Below are 17,088 nucleotides of genomic sequence, written 5' to 3' on the forward strand. Positions count from 1 at the left end.
TTTCAATTTATGATTTTTTTTCAAGCATAGAAATCCAAGCATCAATCAAATGTATGATAGAATTAAGATATTTTCAGACTTCCACAGACTCAAAATATTTACCTCAAAATATTTATACCCTTTTTCAGAAACCCAATGGAAGATGTGCTCTTTGAAAATGACAGGATAAATCAAGAAAGAGGATCCAGGAAACAGGAGTTTATCACAGAAAAGTAGCAAAGGAGGGATCCCTGGGTGGCGCAGCGGTTTGGCGCCTGCCTTTGGCTCAGGGTGCGATCCTGGAGACCCGGGATCGAATCCCACATCGGGCTCCCAGTGCATGGAGCCTGCTTCTCCCTCTGCCTGAGTCTCTGCCTCTCTCTCTCTCTCTCTCTCTCTCTCTCTGTGACTATCATAAATAAATAAAAAAAAAATTAAAAAAAAAAAGAAAAGTAGCAAAGGGAATTCCCAATGTAATGACAAGTTGCTAAATTAAATCTCTCCTCCTTTTTCTATTGGACTATGGTGTTTTTCAATTTGACTTAAATAACTCTATTAATTAAGGAGATTAATCATTTATCATTTTGTAGATTATTTCTCTAAGTTGCTTTTGTCTGTGTTTTTTTTTTCTTTGCCACACAGATATCTAAAATTTCATGTGATCAAATTGATAATTTTTTTGTGTATGGATGTATATACACATATATATAGCAACATATATATGTTATATAAATTTAAATGTTTTAAAAATTATAAGCATATACATCAAAATGATGATGGTAATCTCTAAGTGTAAAATTATAGGTGATTCTTACCTTCTTCTTTATGCTTCCTATGCTGTTTTCTATTTCCTAAGAGGTTCTATTTTATAGCCAGTGAAGACAGGAGAGTTTCATTCTGAACAAAAGAACAAAAAACATAAACCTAAGTTCTATCCAGCTCCTTATTTTAATGAGGAAAGCAAATTTAGAGTTCATTCAACAAAAGGATTTTCCTACTGAGAATGCATTTAAACCATTATATATAATCAGAGACAGACTGAGGTAAAAGTAGTACTACTCTATAATTCAATTAATTGCTAAGAAGAACTTTCCTCCTTCTTTTAAAAAAGGAAGAAGCATGGGGTTAAGCAATAACACTGGTTTCAACCAGTCTCAGACATTGTGATTCTACTAAGAATCACTAGAAAAAAGAGACCAGTGTGGGTTAAGAATGGGATACAGGGTGGCACAGATGAAAGAATACTGGATTGCAGGCTAGAACACATGGATTACAGCTAATAGTAATGTTATAGTTACAGAATTTAAGCTAGTTGCTTGATTTCTTTAAATATCAGATTTGTTATCTACAAAATGATATCTGTTAAGCCCCTTCCAACACTGTGCAGTGATCACTTTCAATTTGATGTAATAGTAAGCTTTTGACAACAAATTTAAATTGACTCTTGGAAAAATACTCGAAACCACCACCAACAAAAATTTTAGATGAAACCATGAGACTAAGTATCATAAAATCCTAAAACATGATGTAAAATAATTTAAATTGACTGCTGCTCAGGGGACATTGAGGAAGGAAAGGCCATGTCCTCATTTTGGCTGTGGTCTAGTTATCCAGTGATTGTGGGAATGGCAGATAGGGCATAAAGAGGCTAGGACATGTCAAACTGGATTCAACCAAGCTTTTCACTGGCAAAGAGGAAACAGACGGAAATTTGCCGAAACTCCACCATAACGTGCTTTAAACACAAACATTTTCTTCTTGTTTTTTGTTCTGAGAGTGACAACTCATTTACAAAAGATGAAGTGACTGGAGAGCTTAGAAACTCACTGCCACTCTGCAAGGAACATTCCTTACTCTAGCTCAGGGAAAAGGTGGGGAATGAGTGAGCGATAAAAGGGATTTCACTACTTTTGCAAATTCTTCTCCTTCTTTCTAAATTGCCACTTCACACAACTTTTGCTTGTTTTAAACTATGTGGTCCTATACTATACTCTGATCAGGATGCATCTTTCATTAGCATTATCTGCAAACAGAAATGAGACATTGCATGCATTTGTTCTGATATGGCACTAACTTTTTATGACCTTTAAATAAGTAAAAGTACTTCTCAGCTGATTTGCATTTTGCGCTTATTTTGCCCAGAATATAATCAGTGGGATAAAATCTCTCACCTCTGTTCTAGACTCCTTTTATTTTTCATATTTTCTACTGCTGGTTGTTCTTATTCTCACACATATGTAGTGATAAGAGTATTAGCCATATAATTTGTGAAGATTTCATTTGGTCTGGTTGAAAATTACACAGTCAAAATCATTTCATTAGTATCTGAAATAAAATAATATAAACTGCAAGTCTCAGTCAGGATATGTGGTTTGGGGCCATCTAGGTGGCTCAGTTGGTTAAGTATCTGCCTTCGACACATCATGAACCCAGGGTCCTGGGATTGAGCCCAAATCAGGGAGTCTGCTTCTCCCTCTGCTAGTACTCTCTCTTTCTCTCTCACACATGCTCTCTCTTTCTCAAATACATAAATAAAATCTTTTAAGAAAGGATATATGGTTAGGAATTGAATGAGCTTCAAAATCCGTTGCATTTGCACACATTTGAGACATCCATTTGGTTGATAGACTATAAAATCGCTGGTTTAGTAGAATAAATCGAATAAATGCATTAGGTTTTTAGATGGTTTGGAATCATCTTAGATGAATTACAAATGAAAAAATCTATATGCATTAAAAAGAAACTAAAATTACTATAGTGCTAGATAATTGTATTCATAATCATTGCAACACTGTGTTGTCTTTTTCTTTTAAAGATTTTATTTACTTATTCATAAGAGACACAGAAAGGCAGAGACATAGTGTAACATAGTGTAACTTGTTTAAACATGGTTCATTTATTGAACAGTCTTCCATTTTTCTATTAAAATATCACTACTATGAATATGTATTTATAAATGTACATATAAATAAGCACTTTTTACCCACTTTGTTTTTTTTTTTTTTTTTTTTTTTTTTTTTTTTATTTATTTTTTTTTTTTTCCCACTTTGGATTATATTATTAGGAAGTATAATTACTAAGGTAAAATGTGTGATTTTTTTATGATTCTTGACACATGTAGCCAAATTGCTCTAGAAAATGATTATACACTTTCAGAGTGCAATTGGCAATGTCTGAAATTGCCAGTTTCACTGTACCACCACCAAAATAAACCAATTCAATAGATGTAATAGTACTTTTCCGTGTTTTGTTTTAAACTGATGGCGTTGGCAGAGTAAGTCTAGTACCATTGTAAAGATACAATTGTGGTTAGAGAGAATGGAGCAAGAGATTCAAGGCTTTTCTGGTGATGTTTAGCAGTAAAAGGTAAGGCGAGTGTGAGATGAAATTTTCCAGCTGGGTGTGGAGTACAGTGTGAAAAGGCTTTTAATAAAAAACAAAACAAAACAAAACAGGATTTTCCTACTTTTTAGATTTGAGTTTTAAAATTTGGCCTATTCTATGCTTTTATTATGAATTTGTTGGAAGTAAAGAAACAATCTCTACTACCTGCCACTTTAATAAGAGATTTATTACTTTTGTTTTCATAACACTGTTTTGTGTGTGGTAGTGGAAGATATGGTCTCATGTGAAGCTTAATCTGAACCTACCTGTGCTCTCTGGCAGCCACAGCTCTCCAAGCATGGGAAGTCCAGGAAATGATGCTGAGCACTGTCTGGTGAGGAAGGAACCTTTGAATTGTAAGTCTGGCTTTGGAAACTCCAGTAGATTTTTTCTGAAGCATGTTTTATAATTTTTGGTACTTGGAAGGCCTCACTTCAAACAGCCTTAGGCCATTTGGCCACTGGTCAATTAGAGCAAGTAATTCAACTGCTTCTGCGTTGGCAACAGGCAGGACAGAGGGCCTGGCCAGGGACTTACTGTACTTCAGAAATGAGGGAAAGTCTGTGACACGCTGCCATCTATGAAAGGTGTGTGTGTGTGTGTGTGTGTGTGTGTGTGTTCATGCATGCACATTGGCAAAGGAAGTAATGGGGTTTGGAATCCTATTTGTTGTCTAAGTAATATTGGGCAAACAATATAGCCCTAATTTTTTGCTTTTAATCTTTAGCTAAAGACCTTATTTTCTGTGTTGGTTGAAAATTAGGACTGTTTTCCTGGTTACTGAGTCTACTGACTAGGGCAAAGTATAAGGTGAACACACCATCCTTTGCATTAATTAGAGCAAAGGCCAAGCCTCTGTGTGTGAGTGCATGCATGTGCCTGTGTTCAGCATTTGAAATAGGTGAGGTAGACCATGAACAGGGTTGTAGGCTTGAGTGTTTTTGTTTTTAAAGATAGGAGTTTCCTTCTGGTTTTAAACAGAGTTATAGCCTATGGGAAAACAGCTAGTTGAAATAGAGAAGACAAGGGCCAGGAGAGAAAGGGAAAGGCTAATGGAACAATACTCTCGGAAGATAGCTTATTCATTCACAAAGATATGGCTCATCAGGCAATAGGAATTGGAGCAGATAGTCCAGAGCTTGATGATGAATTTGCTAACTAACAGCTAGTGAGAATAACTGAAGTCATGGGAATAATAAACTTGTCATGAGAGAGTGTGTTGAAGATGGAAAACAATTAAAACATATTGAGATTCAGAGACCTGAAAGGAAAGAGCAAGTAGAGATGAAACTCTAAAATAAATGTGAGGCATTTATTTTGCCAAACACACACAGACATTCCTCTAGCTTATTAGGAGTATTACAAGAATTACAGCAATTCCAATTTTGGTTATATATCCAACAGAATTGGATTTAGGCAGACATTTGTACATTCATGTTCATAGCAGTATTATTCACAATAGCCAAAAGGTGGAAGCAACCCAAGTGTTCATCAGTGGATGAATGGATAGACAAAATGTGCTATATTCATACAATGGAATATTATACCATCTATGAAGGGAGAAATTCTGACATATGCTACAACACAAGATGAACCTTGAGGACATGATGCTGAGTGCAATAAGCCAATCACAAAAGAACAAATACTGTATTATTCCAGTTACTTAAGGTACCTAGAATGATCAAATTCATAGAGAAAGAAAGTGGAATGGTGGTTGCTGGGGGCAGGGGTGTGGGGATGGGGAGCTAATGTTTAATGGATACAGAGTTTCAGATGGGAAGATGAAGGGTTCTGGAGATGATTGGTGGTGATAGTTGCACAACAATGTGAGTGTACTTAACTGCATACTTAAAAATGGTAAATTTTATGTTATATGTATTTTACCACAATAACAAAAAGCAGAGAGCCATATATAAAAAAATATATCTCATAAAATTATAGTAATCTCTTATTAACCACAGCTCTTAGAATTCTAGGGTACATTTATCGTGATTTACACTTTTATAACAAATTTTTAAAGTCTGAGATCTTTTACATATGTAAGTTTAGTTCAGTTCTTTACATGTGTTCCAAAATCTGGTTCTATCAAAATCACTTACTAAACTTCATAAATACACAAAATACAAATTTCTGGGCCCTACTCCAGATCCATTAAATCATAATATCCAGGAACAGCAGCCAAAAATTAGTATTTTAACAGGTGCTTCAGGGATCCTTATGCAGCAAAAGAATACCAAACCTTCAGATTTCTCTTTTCTCTTTCAGACCTGGGTATAGATCAATAGGGGTATCCAGAGAGAAAAGATCTTTTAAATTTTATCCTTTCAACAAATGCAGAGAAGACTAGTATGGGAAAATAATACTTCTTAATCATCTTGATAACTTATTAAAAGTCATAAGCATTTTGTGAAAGGGAATAGGTGAGCACTAATGATAAGTAATGTAGAAATTGTTGCCATCCTTGGTGAGTGGCAAGCCATAGTCAGGCATTATTAAATTCAGAAAAAGAAATAAGTTTTAAAATTTTATTTATTTATATAACAGAAAGAGAAAGCACAAGCAAGGGGAGCAGCAGGCAGAGGGAGAAGCAATCTTATCAAGGAGAAGGGAGCCTGATGCATCACCAGAAAAATAAATAAGTTTTATAGGTATAACACCTTTAATGTTGTGAAGATCTATCTATATGAATTTCTTCTTTCAGTTGCCTTTCATGCTTGTTTAGGGTAAGGCCTTTGGCTTTATATAGAAGAAGAAGGCAAATGTAAGACATTAATTTTCAAGCAAGTAGGTGATGGTTTTCAATCCCTTTAACTGAGTGATCAAGCTTATGAGTACATCTGCCTCAACAGATCACAAGACAGCAGCAGTGGTTGTAGAACAATTGAAAGAGGAGCTCAGGGAAGATTTTCTACCAGAACAAGTTTTAATGATAAGTATGATTTGATATATATATATATATATAAACTTTTTTTTTCCCTGTCCAACCTTTTACTCTCTATGAAAAAGTATTTCCAACCAACTATTTTGTCAGCTCTGAGAGCACGGTTAGCAAAGGATTACTGTAATTATTTCAGGCATGAAAATAAGCATTTATATACTCACTCTTCATTACCTTAAGGAAAACTGGACAAGTAACTGAAATCATTTTAATAACTGTGGTAGGACAAGGTACTAATAATTTAATGGAGCAACTCCCCCATGCCCCATCTCTTCTCTGCCCTGGTGGAGCAGACTTAATTGAAAAAAGAATGGAAAAGAAACAGAAGCTTGCTGGTCTCATGGAGGATTGTCATGAAGGCATTTGTGAAGGCAAAATCTTGGAAGTCTTTTTTTTTTTTTTAAGATTTTTTATTTATTCATGAGAGACACACACAGAGAGAGCAAGGCAGAGACAAGAGGCAGAGGGAGAAGCAGGCTCCCTGCATCAGAGGGACTCTATCTGGATTCCAGGATTGTGCCCTGAGCTGAACACAGATGCTCAACCGCTGAGCCACCCAGGCATCCCAAAGTCTTGGAAGCCATCAGAGTTCCAGTGATTAAGGCGATGCCCACTGAGGGAGCTAGAAAGAGCTGTCTTTGTAAATCTCTAGAGGCTGCTCTGTCAGCAGGCCCAATGATGAAGGATAAATGCACCATGGCACAATGTGTGCTCAAAGAAGGAACAGTTAAGATGACAACCACAATGCAATACGAACCAGGGAACTTCACATTTCCTCTGGATCCCAGAGTCTTTGTATAACACTTTGAAGGGCATGGGAGGAAACACTAGTGATGGTTGATACGATCAGCAGCTTCCCTACCTTGGTGAGTGAAGGCTCAGATCTGGGAATAATTTGATATGGAAGATAAGTTGAATAATTCCAGTGCTTCATGTTATGGGACAGTTTATGCTTGGTACATGATGATGAAGGATATTGCTTACAATTTCCATTCAAAATTAATTTTTACATGTCCTATTTTTCCTTTGGGGGGAGGGGCTTTGATTTTGCCTACTGGAAGATGAGGCTTTCCTGAATCAGGTGTGAAAGCAAGAAGGAAAGATTGTGGAAACAGCTCTTAAGCAAAAAAGTAAGTGACACTGTTGTGGAAAAGGTCAATGCAAATTTTAAGACTAGGAGGTTTTCTAGAATTATTGACTTTAGTTAAATTATGTTTTTTAAGACTGAATTAGCAGCTCTTAGAATCCATATACAATTTTTTGTTTTGCAATTTTTTATTGCTGTAATAGGCTTTGCTGTTGAAGGTATGTATGAAAATACCAGTGGGGGAACAGATTTTTTTTTTTTTTTTTTTTTTTTTACTGATTAAAATGTGTGGAGCTGCTGTGATGATTTCCTCTGTGTTTCCTTTGGCTACAGATAATACCACAAAGCCAACTCGGTGACGCACACAGGCAGCTGATAACAGCTGACACATGCGGATCTTAAGCCAAGTGTATATTATCAGAAAACGAGCTAAAAACCCCACAAAATTCCCCACTGACTGACTTAAAAACATTCCTTTTAAAATCTCTTAACAACACAGTAGATGGTCTTTTTAATTTTGCGTGCTAAAACACTTCTGGTGAAATATGAAGTGAGAGTAAACATATGTCCCTTTAGTGAGTATGAGTTAAGTATAAGTTCTAATGTACTTTTCAACAGTATAGTATCTGAAAATTGCATAAATAATTCATTAGAATTTACAATTAACTATGGGGTAGACTTTATTTGCCTTTTAAAATTTAATTTTAATATTTTAATCAAAGTTCAATATTGACAGAGTTTAAAAAGTCAAATAATACCAAAGGCTTAAAAAGAAAAACAGCAGTCCTATGCTAAACCTCTTTCCATCACAGATTCTGCTCCCTAGAGACACCACTTTCAATTATTTTGTTACTTCTATCATTTACTTTAAATTTTTGAATAAAATGCTTATACTGTTATTTCTTGATTCTTTATTCCTAGAAAAATTGTTCTGTGACTTCATATATGTAAAATATTAATTCTGGTCTCTTCCTCCACTCACTTCACTCATTGTTCGTATTTTTGCCTTCCTTACAATGTAGATTTGATTAAATCATTTTGGTAATTTTATTGGTTAAATTTCATGCTTGATATGATCATTCAGGTATCACTCATCACCTGAACCGTAGTGAATTGTGACAGCTCTTTCTAGTACAACTTTTCATTTTCTCTACTACTTGCCTTTGTCAAATTTAGCTGTCTATGCACTCATCATTAATTTATTCCCAAAGTCCAGATCTCCTCTCATTTCTCAGTATGCAGATCTCCTCTCATCTCACAAGCACATCAAATGTGTTGGCCATGGACCTGCACTGATCAGTTATCCTTTGAGAGAGCCAGCTAGCTCTAGGCAGCATAGGGGTCATCTCTAGTTGCTGCTCTTGTGGGAGGCTTAGACCACACTTCCCCTGGTTTGCTCTTAGCCATTGACTGAGCATGGCAGAGGTTTTAGGGCTCATTCCTGCCCTAGTCCAAATGAGCAGGCTTTGCTTAGGAATGCCCATCCCTGTTGGCCTGGTCAAAACTTTCTCACAACTGAGCTGTGGTCTGGGGATTTCTTATCTAGTCCTTCCTTCCCTCTCTTCTTTCATAGATGTCAGATTGGCATCCCAATCTGAATGCTCTCCCTGCTTATTCCTGCTCCATCTTCCTTTATCCCCTGCAGACATTAACCCCAATTTATACCTTCATGTCTGAACTCATCTTGGCACCTGCTTCTTGGAGGACATAAATTGGCACAGGGAGTCTGGGAGGGGTCTGAGAAAACAGAAACTAAGATAGGATTTGGGGTTTGGCTTGTTCTTTGCTCAGATGGTGAGGAGAACCTTATCCTGAAAAGAATGTGGGTCCTGGTGCAATTGGAGGCCCAGTTATTCAAGGTTTCACTTATGATTTGGGGAACCAGACAGCCAGAGGGCTGATTATTGCTAAGTTCTATTGATGTTCTACAAGAGATAATGAGAAACTAAGGTATGGTTAACAAATAGTTAAGTTAACTGTAAGCACCACAGGGAATTTCTGGCAGCTTACAAACAGCCCCATATCTTCTACAGTGGAAGACCATACCCAGCCAAGGAGCAGACACAGGATTTTGTAGTTAAAGTCACAGAGCTGCAGAGACGTTTAAATGCTCAGCCAATGTAGGTCCTGGGACCTCAGTACATAGATTAGAAGACATCTAGGAGAATGTCTCTGGGGATTTTTGGCTTCACAGTTCCCCAAACCCTCAGAATTTATAGATGTTGTCCCCTTCTTCTTAGCAAGGACTATTTATTTTTCTTGTTGGAAGATGTTCCAGAAGCCTCTACCCTACAAGACAACAAGTGTTCCTTTCAGGAATTCCCCACCCTCTCTCCTAGTTATGAAGCTGGTAATCTAAATCCCAAACCCAACCCCACTGGGGTTATGCTGAGCCTGATAAGAGAGGAAAGAAATAACACACCGAAGGAGTGTCGAGAATTATTTAACATGTACTGGCAGGAGCCAGAGGAGTATGTTTGTGATTGGATTTTGATGAGACTCAATCAGGGGTCCCCAGAAGTAAGACTGTATAAAAAAACCTTTTTGACCTGGGGTTGCTTCCATGTGATGTAGGATTTAACACTCTAGCAAGGACTCCTGGCAGTGGAACAAACTTACTGTTCTGTTGGATCTTAGAAACCAGATGAAACAATCACCTGAGTGAAGTGGAAATGGCAGACACTAGAGGAAGGAATACAAAGGCTAAGGGAAGTGGTCCCTCACAAGGCGTGAAGATTTTTCCCAGATCCTAATGCCTAATAGAAAATACACCATGGAAGTGGCACTAAATAACCAAACAGACAAAATGACTTGGCCATTTGGCATGATCATATCCAGTCCCTATGATCAGTCACTCTGGAACTGATGGGGTATAGATACGAACACCCTGGAATGTGAACAGAGTGGCCATGATGCTAGAGATGGGGGTATACCTGGATCCAATAGAAAGCTCTCCCATGTACCAAGGCCTGTGTATTTACTGCTGCCTCTGAATGTCCAACTTGTCAGTAACCAAGACCAATGCTGAACTCCTGATAGAGCATTATCATTTTAGGAGACCAAATAGACGGTTGGTGGCAAGTCAACCATATGGGGGCCTCTTACCTCCTGTTTAATGGCCTCTATTTTCTATTTAAAGTTGGAAGCAAGTCTGTCTGCTTACAGGGGGGGATTTGGTAAAAAGAGTGGTGACAAAAGAAAGCAGTTAACTATGGGATTTAGTAGGTGCTAGTTATTTATGCCCCAATAAGTGGGTTTTTAGAAACTATATTTGAGTACTAACAGTGTTGGGCATTTGTATTGAACTCTCTTCAAGCATTATTTATGATTTATCATATATCATTTGGAGAATTACTTAATATTATCTCTATTTTATAGGAAAGGGATAGTATGTTAATTCCCCAGAACATTCCTTTCCTAATTTTATGTATATTTAGTGAGCTCTAATACCAAGCATCATTCTCAGCATAGTAAGTAAATGTATCATCAATAAAGCAAACCAAGGACTGTATGATTTCAGAATCCAGTTTCTTTTTTTTTTTTTTTAAGATTTATTTATTTATTCATGAGGGACACAGAGAGAGAGGGAGGCAGAGACATAGGCAGAGGGAAAAACAGGCTCCTCACAGGGAGCCCCATGCAGAACTCGATTCTGGATTCCAGGATCACGATCAGGATCTGAGCGGAACACAGGCACCCAACTGCTGAGCCACCCAGGCACCCCATCAGAATCCATTCTTTACAGTGGGTCAATAAAAATGGCCCAATAACGTAAATATGTTTGCATGTGAACCTTCTTTTGGGTTTACCATTGTGATGAGATAGGGAGCTACTGCTTCATACAACATGGGCAAATAAATTGTTTCATAACTATTTAAATTATTTCAAGTACATTTAAATTATCAAAGGTAAGTCTGGAAGTTGAACTCCAATATAATTTCTCTATTGTAATTAGAAAGATGGATTAATAACTTGTCTTTTTAATGTAATTTCCTTCTTGTATATTCAAAATGCAACATCTTCAAGCATTTTCAAACTGTTGTAGTAAGATTATTGCTAATTCATAACTTAGGATATTTCACTTTGGTGAAGTTTACAATGTCACTTACTTTGAAGAAATAATGTGGTGATCAGTGATAGTTTACATAAAATTACAGGAAAGCTTGTGAATTTGAAGAGTGATGGAGGTTGTATTTAACTCATTTTTTAAAACAAGCTATTTTATTGATGGCTGATTTCTTTGTTAGTGACTTCTTCATTTATTGAGACACACTCAAATGCTATTTACTTGTACAATATTATTAGAGTTATAATACTCAACTTTTTTTAAAAAAAATTATGATTTAAGATTTCTATGCTTCTGGGTTTCCTTTCTTTTTTTTCCTTTTTTGTAACACATGCAATTTTTCTATTTATATGTTCACATCTAGTTTTTATTTTTGAGAGGCAAGATTTCGTTTGTGTTTTTCTATTGATTGCAGTTGGAGAGAAACAAACAGCATTAGCCACCTTGTGCATGTGGGACTTTTGTGAGAAAAATGAAATACTGTCGCACATTTAAAACCATTCTAAAAAACAACAATACAGCCATGAGAGTAAGTGCCATCTCACAGTGGTTACTGCTATAGCCGCAGTTGTGGCACAATTTTGGCAAACAAGACTAACAGGGCTAAACACCTTTCAAAGCAATTTTTATCTTGGAACAACTATAGAGATGAATTACTCAGCAAGGGCTTGGCAAGAAAGATGGGTTACTATGAGCAAATGCTGGTGAATTTAATGACTCTTTGGGAACATGTAGTCACTCACAAGTCTCTGGGGGTCTAAATTTGGGTAATTCACAAGGGTAAAATTGCCCAGTCTAATTGAAAGAGGCAGACTTATACATTGTTTTTAGACAGCAATTTTGACATGAGAGGAACACAGGAAGCCAGACAGGACATAGTAATATTATGTTAATGACTTTCATTTTGTCATGGTGCAACAGTTAATTGATTCCATGAGGAAGATGGAACAAAAGTGAATTCCTAGAAATGTCTTTCTCCCTCTAGGAGGAGAACAATTAATTAGGCAGGATATCTAATTTTAAATCTCTTTGATTCAAAAAGAAATTTTTCTAATAAGTAGGGATTCAGAGTGTGGGGAAATGTCATTTGACTAAAGGGAAAAAAATACTTTGAAATATCCACATTCCCTTAAACAACTAAATTAGATTAAACACACCCTGTTTGGTTTTGCTAGACACTGGGCTGTTTGAAGGGATGATTTACCAAGTATAACATATTCTCTTGTTTCTCAATATATTTCTCTTCCCAGGCCTTCAAAATACTGGGCCTGTTATCTATTCCTGCATTTCACCACTGAAATAAAATTAATAGAAATATATGTTTTTGAACACAGTTAAAGCTTTTCATGTGTTTCTTCTACTTCCATCCAAGATGGAGTAATTAAGACTTGTCATTTGAAAGAAATAGAAAACCTGGCAATATATTTATAAAACAATGGTTTTTAGACATTGGACAAAAGATAACACAGGACTGTGATATCCTATAGAAAAGAGACAAAGTAAGGTCTACAACTATATTAGTTTACTGCTTAGCTTATGGAAGGTGCAGTCAGAGATCAGAGAGCTTGCTAAAATGAGGAGAAAGAGAATTGAACCCACAAAAGCCAAATTAGCTAGAATTTGCAGGACAATGTACCAGGAGGAGGAAGCAGCACAGAGATAGAGCTCTAGTGACATGCAGAGACCTCCCACAAGTGTTTGGTTGAATACTCATCTCTATAATGCATGAGAGGAAACTGTCTGAAATCAGAGTGGGGAACATATCACAAAGAGACTAGGACGAAAAATTCTTAGAGCTCAGACTGGCTGCTAATAGTCTATGTTTCCACCATCCAAGTGGAAATAATTTATCATACAAAAGGTATTGGGTAGGATGCTTAGAAGAGTTTCAGCTTAGTTGTGGTCATAAATTGGCTCTATGCTAAAGGCTGCTTTTGACATATCTCTATAAAACTTGAAACCTTTAAGCTTCAAAATGATTTACCCCGTTCTGAGTAACTTAACTGCATGCCAGAACAAAATCCTATGTTGTTTAAAGGAATACAGCAAAACCCAGCAAAGAACAACATAAAATTCACAATGAATGGCATCAACTACAAAACTAACCAGCCATGCAAAGAAGCAGAAAATGTGATCATTATTTTTTTTTAAGATTTTATTTATTTGAAGGAGAGAGCACAGATGGAGAGTGAGAGGGAGAAGCAGATTCCCTGCTGAGTGGAGAGCCCGACAACACGCTTGATCCCAGGACCCTGAGATCATGACCTGAGCTGAAGGCAGATCCTTAACTGACGGAGCCACCCTGGTACCCCCAGAACATGTGATTATAATTACATGAAAATAGAAATGAATCTAGAAAATATCCCTGGAAATTAAAAAGATTATGAAACTAGCAAATGAGGATGTTAAAACAATAATTATATATGTGCTCGATATATTCAAAAAGGTACATGATGAAAAGAGAAAAATAGCCCAAATGGAACTTCTAGAGCTGAAAAGTACAATATGCAAAAAGGATAATACAGTTGATTAGGGTCAACAGCTCATTAGACAGCACAGAAAACAGCAAGCTCTCAGCCATAGAGACTATCCAAAAGGAAAAGCACAGTGAGGAAGAAAAGACGGAGACAAATGAGCAGAGCATCAGGGACCTGTGGGATAATGTTAAGCTGATTAATATACATGTAATTGGAGTCATATGTGAAGGTGGGTGGGAAACAGAAAAATATTCAGCAAAAAGGGACCAGATATACTTCCAATTTTGAATATAAAAGGAAACCAGAGGAAAAAAGACTCATCATGTACAGGGACAAAGAGAAGAATTATCACAGATTTCTTGTCAAAAACCATGCAAACTAAAAGATAGCTTTACTTTTGTTTTTTTTAAAAGTAACTTTAACGTTCTGGAAGGAAAAAACTTTGAATTTTATAATACAATTTGTTTCAAAATGAAGGCAAATGAAGTGTTCTCTCTCTCTTTCTCTCTCTCTCTCTCTCATACATACACACATAGCTGAGAAAATTTGTTGCTGGTAGACCTATACAAGAAATGTTAAAGAAAATTTTTCAGTCAGAAGGTTCATAAACTATATTTTTCTTGATTAAACCTACTTATAAATATTGATATTCTTCTTTTAATCTGGTGTATTTTACCATAAAATTTATATTACCTGAAATCAATATTGCATTTTTACTTATTTTTGTCAAAACTAGCTGCCCTCATCTTTTCATTTGTAATATTTCTTTTTTTATTTTTAATTATTTATTTATGATAGGCACACAGTGAGAGAGAGAGGCAGAGACACAGGCAGAGGGAGAAGCAGGCTCCATGCACCGGGAGCCCGACGTGGGATTCGATCCCGGGTCTCCAGGATCGCGCCCTGGGCCAAAGGCAGGCGCCAAACCGCTGCGCCACCCAGGGATCCCTGTAATATTTCTAATATATTTATTTAGGTATATCTTTTCCACGGATGATACTTTTTTTTTTTTTTCAAGGATGATACTTTGAAAGCTGTTCTATAGATGACTCTGGAGTGTTTCTGAGGCTTTATTTTTTATGTAAGTACGTTTATATTCTAAATTTTAGGGAATATTGGTTTATGTGCATGCATATAAATGGCCCACATTTTCTTTGCTTTTATATTTTATTTTTTAGGAGGCTACTAAACTGTTGGCCAAAGTGGTTGTCATTTTACAGTTCGACCATAAGTTAAAAAAAAAAAAAAACATTTACTTGCTTTGCCAGTTTAAAAAAATTATCCATTTTAGAAGTTTTTTTAAAAAAAAAACTGAGATAAAAAATAAATAAACTGAGATAAAATTAGTATATTACATAACTTTTAGGTGTACAACATTATAATTCAACATCCATTTGTGTTACAAAGTGATCATCACCAAAGCCTATTTACTGTCACCATATATAATTGACCTCCTTTATCTATATTGCTCACCCTCCAATTCTCTTCCCCTCTGATAATCTTCTATGTGTTCTCTATGTTTATTAGATTTTGTATTGTTTCGTCTATTTGTTTCGTTTATTTAGATTCCACATATGAAAGAAATCATATGGTATTTGTCTTTCTGTGACTTAATTCATGTAGCTTAATACCTTCAAGGTCCAGCCATGTTGTCACAAATGCCAAGATTTCATTCTTCTTTATGGTGAGTAGTATTTTTTTAATGTCAATATATAGAAGTTACCAAAAGAATTAGTTTTTCACTAAGTGAATCAATTAGTTCCTGGGGCATTGGCCATTTATTACATTGATAATATCAGTCGATAGGACAAGAAAATTTGCTTGTATGATAGGTGCCTTAGTATACATGTACTTCTTTTCTCCTTCTTCTTCTTCTTCTTCTTCTTCTTCTTCTTCTTCTTCTTCTTCTTCTTCTTCTTCTTCTTTTTCTTCTCTTCTTCTTCTAAAAACACAGGGGTCTGACACTTCAGCGAATTTTTTGGAATCCAAGAATCTTGGGCATGAAAAGAGATAGCTTCACAGACAATGAATTGCTGAACTCTTCAACATTTAGTAGGCTTGCTTAAATTTTGGCAGCAATTTATTCCACTTATTGGAGTACTGCCCATTTTATTAACTGGGTAACCTAAAAATGTGCCAGCATTGAGTAAGCCTTGAGCAAGAGAAGAACTCTATTTGGCCCAGGCCAACTTCTTGATTTCTTGTGTCCAATGGAATTCCACATTGCTTAAAGTACCTATGGAAGATCAGAATGCTATGGCAGGCACTGATAAGAGAATTGGAGAGGAGACTCATACCTTTGATTTGAGAGATAGCGGGGATTGTGGTGATGGCATTGTCTCCCCCATCACCAAAAAAGGTGGCAGGAACTTGCTTGGTCTGAGTCCATGCACAACTTCTGCCTCTCTCCTTCAAATGGACAAGTCTATGATATATTCTGTAAACTCATCAAGAGGTACCAGCAGAAAAGAATGTCTCAATACCCTACAACCAAAGACCAGCAAGAATACATCTGCTGTTGAACAAATTTGGTCTAATGTTTGTTACAGAGAAAGTACCGCATAGGGAACTGTGGGACATCTATGTAAGAAACTGTTAAAAATGATTTACACATTTTAAACTGTGTTAGATATTCTGGAGGAGAGTTCAAGATAACTGTTCTTTGTTCAGGATTGAATGTGGTCAGGAAGCAAGGTTGATTCTATGATTGGGTATCTTAAATCTTACCTATAAGATGGGAGGAATAAAGTGAGGTTATATCTGTAACTGGTAAAGAAGTAGCAGGCACTCATATGAACATGGTTAGGAAGATAATTGGTTGTTTTTAATGGCTTGGGCAATGTTCATGTTTTTATCTGTTTTAAGATATAATTATAATATGATTTTTTTTTGTCCTAATCATTACAATCAGAGTGCCCTTCTCTGATGCTGAAGGTCTGTGAAATTACTCTTGCCTAACAGAACACCGAGACCTAGCTGTGAGTGTCAGGCCAGTTCTTAGCAAAACCAAAGTCTAGCTGATAGTTCCAGGCCAGTCCTGTCTGTTGGGGGCTGTTTTTCTCTCTGAAGAGCCACCGTTCACAGCATTAATCTCAATAACACCTATTTATCTTGAACTTTTATCCTTCCTTGTCTCATTCTTCCTGGTTTTTCACTA

At 36.3% G+C, this 17,088-nt stretch overlaps 1 protein-coding gene and 1 long non-coding RNA gene across 15 annotated transcripts in view; one reads left to right on the forward strand and one right to left on the reverse strand.

Moving 5' to 3' along the window:
* The window catches only part of LOC144311523 (L-lactate dehydrogenase B chain-like), a 146,409-nt gene that overhangs the window by 21,611 nt on the left and 107,710 nt on the right, over positions 1-17,088 (forward strand). For 6 of the 14 annotated variants that reach the window (XR_013377138.1, XR_013377145.1, XR_013377163.1 and 3 more), the window contains 5 exons: positions 3,646-3,719; positions 6,213-6,296; positions 7,338-7,431; positions 14,950-15,012; positions 15,570-15,615. The gene's annotated coding sequence lies outside the window, so the exon portion shown is untranslated. Of the gene's footprint in view, positions 1-3,645; positions 3,720-6,212; positions 6,297-6,373; positions 7,432-14,949; positions 15,013-15,496; positions 15,616-17,088 lie in introns of those variants that run through there. The other 8 variants (XR_013377144.1, XR_013377157.1, XR_013377148.1 and 5 more) reach the window with 3 other exon arrangements.
* LOC144311555 (uncharacterized) overlaps positions 1-17,088 on the reverse strand; it is a 45,604-nt gene that overhangs the window by 8,987 nt on the left and 19,529 nt on the right. The gene's annotated exons all lie outside the window — the stretch shown is intronic.

This window comes from Canis aureus, chromosome 1, assembly GCF_053574225.1.
Source record: "Canis aureus isolate CA01 chromosome 1, VMU_Caureus_v.1.0, whole genome shotgun sequence".
NCBI classification, from domain to species: Eukaryota; Metazoa; Chordata; class Mammalia; order Carnivora; family Canidae; genus Canis; species Canis aureus.